Here is a 6931-nt window from a genome sequence, read left to right on the forward strand (position 1 = left end):
GGTCCCTATTGTTGGGCTGTTGTGTTGCTCCACCGACGCGCATTTCTGCCCCTCTAGGCTTCATCAGGGTGGCTGGGGTTGACTTGCATCTGTCTTGTTCGAAGTTCACAGTTTGAATGACATCATGACTCAGGGGTGGTTTCTCAATGACGTTGTGACGTTATAGACTTTGTTGCGACTCTGTTGTTGAAACATTCTGTTGTAGTCAAGCAGGTGGGCTGTCCAAATGGCACATGTTGAGGAGTACAGGATCAACCGATGATACACACGGACCAGTCACGTTAATCGCTATTAGGCGACGTGGTTATCGTCAAAATTTACCAGCACTTCACTTTGAATACAGCTCAACGTGCTAAATTTCGCACCGCGCATGCACAGAAAAACCGAACCCTGACGATAATTCCCGAGACAAATATGGTCATCGTACGCTGCTGACCAATCACCTCGAGGAGCGGGAGTATACATGTCATTGACGACGGGCTCCACGCTCCACAACCAGATCGAACAGTGCGCCGTGAATGCAAGCCGCTGACCTCGGCGACGGAGAGTCAGTAGCCTTCTCTTTGATCTGGCACCGCATCCACTAAATTATTTATTTTTAATTGAGCGGCGGCGAATAAGCTGTCCTAATTTCACGTCAATCATCGACACACGCGATGCTTGGATGGGGCTACGCACAACGAAATCAGCGGCTCTAGTGTTGAGATTGGAATAGGTCTTAAATGCTGGTGACGACGGAGGAAATTGCGCGCGAATTCATTGATTCGTTTGCATGGGTCTGCCGATTTGTGAGCATGGATACTTATCAGCTGAGCAGGGTCAATCGTCACTGATTATCAAATAGATATTAAAGGCCTACGCAGTCCTTTTCTCTCGTTGGGTCTGCTTGTAAGCGGTGCAATGTAAGTCTAGCTAAGCGATTTTTTCAGCTTACTTCAGTCTTAGTTGATTGAGGTTGCCGATCAACATGCTACCAGCTTTGTTATCTCCAAATTTTTGAAGCTCTACGTATTTTATTTATAGTGAGATGATTAAAGATGATATTTTACAACCGAAAAACGGCATTATTCAAGCCTAAACTGCCGCACGCATCGGCAGGAAATCTGCGCTCCAGATGCCGGGAAATCACGTCTAAGCCATTCTAGAATTCAAAATTTTCTGGGGGAGGTCCCCTGATTAAATTAAGACCTGTGGAGAAGGCTGAGTAAGGCCATGAGTGATTCACACATTTCAACAGATGAGTTTACCTTGATTCTCAAAGAAAAGGAAAAATACATTGCCATGAAAAATGCCATCAGAAAAAAACAGAGGGAGGCAAGTTCATCTGTTGATGTGGAATCTTTAAAGAAGACTTTTTTAGAAAAAGGAAAAAAAATGGCACAAACAGAGATTATAGAGAAACTGAAGTCACAGTAATTAATCACCACCATTTCGAGCACCGCTCTCCGGACTCTGTCCATTACCACTACTATTATCCTAAACCGTTACCGGTACCACCAACACCTGATTTACTGGTGTCACCATTACTGGTACCACCATTACCAGGACCAGCATTATTGCCACCAGCACCCCCGATGTATGTTGAAAATGTCTGAAAATGTCTGAAAATGTAATTTATTAATTTTTGTTATCCTAAATAGAAATGGTTGATAATGAAATGGCCAGGGCCATTGTGCTCACCTCATGTGGAGGAAAGATGGATAAAGAGCATGGTCTTGTGTCATGTAGTGTTAGGTTTGATGTAGGTCCAAGCAATTACAATTTCCCCAAAATGGCCAATTTACAGTACATTCGACCTCTGTGACCTTGAAAAGTAGGTCAAATCAAAGAAGACCCGGGTGACACATTGAATGGTTGTTAGAATTAGATGTACCTATGATATAAAATTGGTGCCAATCGGGCAAGTCATTACTAGGAATAATGGCATTTTGAAGAATTTAGGATTTGGCCCCCTCCCTGGAGGCCAAACGGCAAATCAGATCGCACCAAACTTCGGTACCTGAGATCACCTGACCAAGGGGTACATGTGTACTTAATTTGTGATCAATAGTCATTGCAGTTAAGAAACGTGCCATAGTTACGGCCCGACGGCGAATTTACGCCATTTGACCTCTGTGACCTTGACAAGAAGGTCAAATTAAAAACCTGTGTGACATATACTGTATGGTGGTTAGATGTACCCATGATATCAAATTGGTGGCAATCGGGCAAGAAGTTAAGGAATAATCACATTTTTAAGGTTTTTGGATTTTGCCCCCTGGTGGTCAAGTGGTGAATCATATTGGACCAAACTTCGGTCCCTGAGATCACCTGACTAAGGGGTAAATGTGTACCAAATTTGGTATCAATAGTCATTGCAGTTTAGAAACGTGCCATCATTACATCCTAACGGCCAATTTACACCATTTGACCTCTGTGACCTTGAAAAGGAGGTCAAATCAAAAACCCGGAGGATATATGATGCACCTTTGCTAGAAGTACCTACCATATTTTTTTCAAAATTTCCCGACTACTATTAAGGGAGATATTGCATATTTTCACTTTTAACGTTTGGCCCCCTGGTGGCCGAACCATAAAACGAATCGGACCGAAACTTGGTCTCCCAGGTGTCATTACATAAGGGTACATGTGTACCAAGTTTCAACTCAATAGCTCTAACAGTTACGAAACGTGCCCTGCTAACGGACGACGGACGACGACGACGACAACGACGACGACGACGACGACGACGACAACGACGACGACGACGACGACGACGACGACAGACGACGGACGCCACGGTATGGGATAAGCTCACCTCTGCTAAGAGGTGAGCTAAAAATGAGAAAATACATTGTTCAACATGTAACAAGGATATATCATACAGCAATCATTCAGCACATAGAAAAACCAAAGGGCATCAAAGAGTGAAAGACAATCAAAGAATGAAAGACAATCAAATGGAGTTATCAAGCCAGTCAGACTCGAGTTCTCGTTCACTGTGTTTACCTAACCCTATTCTACTACAAGGTACCAAGAAACTTGAATTCGAGGCTAAGGAATTGGAGAGCATAAAGAATGTGAAGGATATCGAAGAGGTAAAAGAATTTGGTAAACCAGTTGTTACCATTCGTCTGAAAATTAGCAAACCGGCAAAACACGTTTTCGAGTACAGAGGTAAACTGGAAGAAATTCTCTTCAAGCTAACTGATTACCATCATAAAATAAGTATTTCAGTTAAAGCTGAATTTGACAGGTCTGGCGAAAAGGTTATCTATCCTATTCAATCTCCAATGGAAAGCATAATTTCAAGAAACCAGACAATTAATGCCCTAAACAGTCAATTGAACTACATAAAGGCCGCAATTGAGGAACGATACTTCGAAGGAAGCGGCCTGAGTTTAAATGAAATCAAGTCGTGCGATCTCACGATATGTTCCTACAAGAAATGTAAAGGCGGTCACTACACTAGTTTACCATTCCGAACTAAAGCTGTCATTAATGTGAAATCAAATGATGAAAAATGTTTTCTATGGAGTCTTTTGGCCGCCAAATACAAAAACGACAGAAACGTCACTGAAATCTATCCCAACATGGACTTTCAAAACGAGGAAAGCTCGATAATGGTGCCACCAATAAAGATCAAATCATTTCCTGTGTGTGTTCAAAAGGATATCCCTAAGATCGAACAAGACAACAATCTCAAGATTAATGTTTTCAAGTTAGAGAACGAATTGGCTAAAAGCATTTATGCCGCAAAGCTGGAACCACTCTACCTCTCTAAGAACCATGATGATGATGATGTTATCGATCTGTTGTATTTCAAGGGTCATTTCATGTACATAAGAGACATAAATCTATTCTTCAAGACTGAGAGGAATAGTGTATTCATTTGTAGGAGATGCATGAATTACTTTTACAAGAAATCTACACTAGAAAGACATAAATTGAAATGTGGAAAACACGATTACTGTAAGATCAGTCTTCCTAAACCGAATAGTAAATGGTCACAACTTAAGTTTGAAAAGCACTCATTCAAGAACAGAGTTCCCTTTGTAATCTATGCTGATTTCAAAGCGATAAGCACAACAGTCAATGGTAATACAAATCGGACAGAGTTTAGAGAGAACTCAGTGAATGATCAGTGCTCAAATGATACCGGTGTCACTAAAAAACTATTCAAACAGATTGCGTCAGCAGTTGGAGTTTACGTTCACTCTGACTATCCACAAATCTACGCCAGTGAGTATCTCTGTCACAGAGGTGCTGATGTAGTTGACGTTTTCTGTAACTGGTTACTCAGAATGGAAGAGACGTTCTCAACTCTACTGAAATGCAACATTCCTCTCATCATGACAAACGAAGATTTGGTGAGATATCCCCAAGAAACAAACTGTTACTACTGCAATGAATTTTTAGGTGATGACAGAGTTCAAGATCACAATCACTACAATGGAAAATACAGAGGTGCTGCTCACAACGCTTGCAACTTGAACGAGAAGAAAGCCATGTTCGTTCCAGTATTTTTTCACAATCTCAGTAATTACGATGCTCACCTATTCATCAGAGAATTGATGTCTAGGTCACAAAAGAAACTGAAGCTTCTTGCTAAAACCGCAGAAGAGTACATTTCATTTGAGTTAGGTTGTTTTAAATTTTTAGACTCTTACAGATTCTTACAGTCTGGATTGGACAACATCACCAAATCGATGGAAGATGGTGACTTTAAGATAACAAGACAGTCTTACCCCAATCCTGACGATTTTAAACTATTGAGGAAGAAAGGATCGGTGCCTTATTCATTTTACACGTCACATGAAAGTTACAGTGTTACTCACTTAGAGAAGTCTATGTTCTTTGATGAATTGAAGAATGAAATGGCGGATGATTCAGTTTACCTAAAAGCCAAAGACATATGGGATCATTCCAAGATCAGAAATCATGGAGAGTTCATCGACCTGTACCTCAAAACAGATGTTCTTTTGTTAGCTGATTTATTCGAGAAATTCAGGGACGTAAATTTAAACAATTTCCGGATCGATCCTTGTCACTGCTATTCAGCGCCTGGCTTGACCTGGTTAGCCAGATTGAAACACACAGACATAAATCTCGAACTTCTTACCGATACCGATATCCTACTTACTTTTGAAAAGGCAATAAGAGGTGGAATTTCAGGTGTTATGGGAACAAGACATGTCAAGGCAGATGAACACCATAAACTACTCTACATAGACGCAAATAATCTCTATGGCTGGGCAATGATGGAAAGTCAGCCTTACGGCAGTTTTCAAATGTTTGACGATACCATGATCAAAGCAAACATAACTTATCAGACGATCATGTCAATTCCTAAAGACAGTAAAGTAGGATATCTTTTCGAAGTAGATTTGGCTTACCCAGAGGAAATCAAGTTCAAGTCAAAGAACTTTCCATTCTGTCCAGAATCTCTTTTCATAGACGACGACGAATTAAGCCCTTACCAGAAAGGGTTACTTGGTGATGAGAAGAGGTCAAGGGTAGAAAAATTGATCCTCACACAGAAGGACAAGACCAACTACATCGTGCATTACAGACTTTTACAGTTTTACTTAAAGCAAGGAATGATACTAAAAAAGGTCCATTCTTTCATCAGTTTCAAACAATCAAAGTGGTTGAAATCATACATCGACTTCAACACTAAAAAGAGGATGGTTTCTACTACTGATTTCGAGAAAGATTACTTCAAATTAATGAACAATGCTTTCTACGGAAAGACATGTGAAAACGTAAGGAACAGGGTAGAAATTGAACTGGTGACAGATGGAGAAAGTGCCAAGAACTTCATGGCAAGTCCCAGGTTTTCATCGATTAACATCTTTGACGAAAGTAGCGCGGCAATTTGCATGAGGAAAACATCAATAAAGTTTAACAAGCCAATCTACATAGGAGCTGCAGTACTGGAGTTGTCAAAGCTGCTGATGTATGAATTCTACTACAACATACTTCAACCTTACTTTGGTGAGAAAAACCTAGAACTTCTTTATTTTGACACGGATTCTTTCGTTTTAAAGATCAAAACAGACGATTTAACAGCAGACCTCAAAGGGTTAAAGGATCACTTCGACTTCAGTAATTACCAAAAGGATCATCCTCTTTACGACACTAGCAAGAAGAAAGTGCCAGGTCACTTTAAGGATGAGCTGGGAGGAGACGAAATGATAGAATTCATTTCCTTGAGGAGTAAGATGTATGCGTACAGAACCAAGACTATGTCTGGAGAGCAAGGCTCGACTAAAAATTCAGAAACAAAGAAATTGAAGGGAATCGCTAAGAATGTAGTGAATAAGTCTATTACATTTGATGACTACGTTAATTGTCTTGAAAACACTACGACTTTTAATCACAAAATGCGTCATCTGAGGTCAGAAAAGCATCAAATGTATCTGGAAGAGATTGACAAGAAAAGCTTAAGTCCTTTCGATGATAAGCGTTTCATCTTAGAGGATGGAATCTTTACATTGCCTTTTGGTATGTACCATGAAAAATACATTGATTACAGTGATTTAATTAATGTTTAACCTTAATGAATGTTTAACCTTAATGAATGTTTAACTAATTAAATAGAAATGGACTTCATAATTTTTTAGAATGAATGCGATGAAGCCATATTTGAGCTTAACTTAACAGACCCATTGAACATAAAATCGATCACTTTGAAAACGATAGCGCTTTACAACTCGTGGTGGGCAAGAGATATGGTACCAGCGCGTGCCCAAGTATTCATGTTTCTTTACGAAGAGTTTAAGCTTAAAAAACCACGGAATGCAACCATAATGGAACAGTGCATTGAAGACATTAACCATACACCCGGTGCGACGCCAGATGAATTTTGTTTGAATTTTTTAGATAACTCATCTATTAGAACAATGATAAAAAAAGACAATCTACATTTCCACACTCTCGACATTTTAGT

This window comes from Lineus longissimus, chromosome 4 (genome assembly GCF_910592395.1).
Source record: "Lineus longissimus chromosome 4, tnLinLong1.2, whole genome shotgun sequence".
Lineage (NCBI taxonomy): Eukaryota > Metazoa > Nemertea > Pilidiophora > Heteronemertea > Lineidae > Lineus > Lineus longissimus.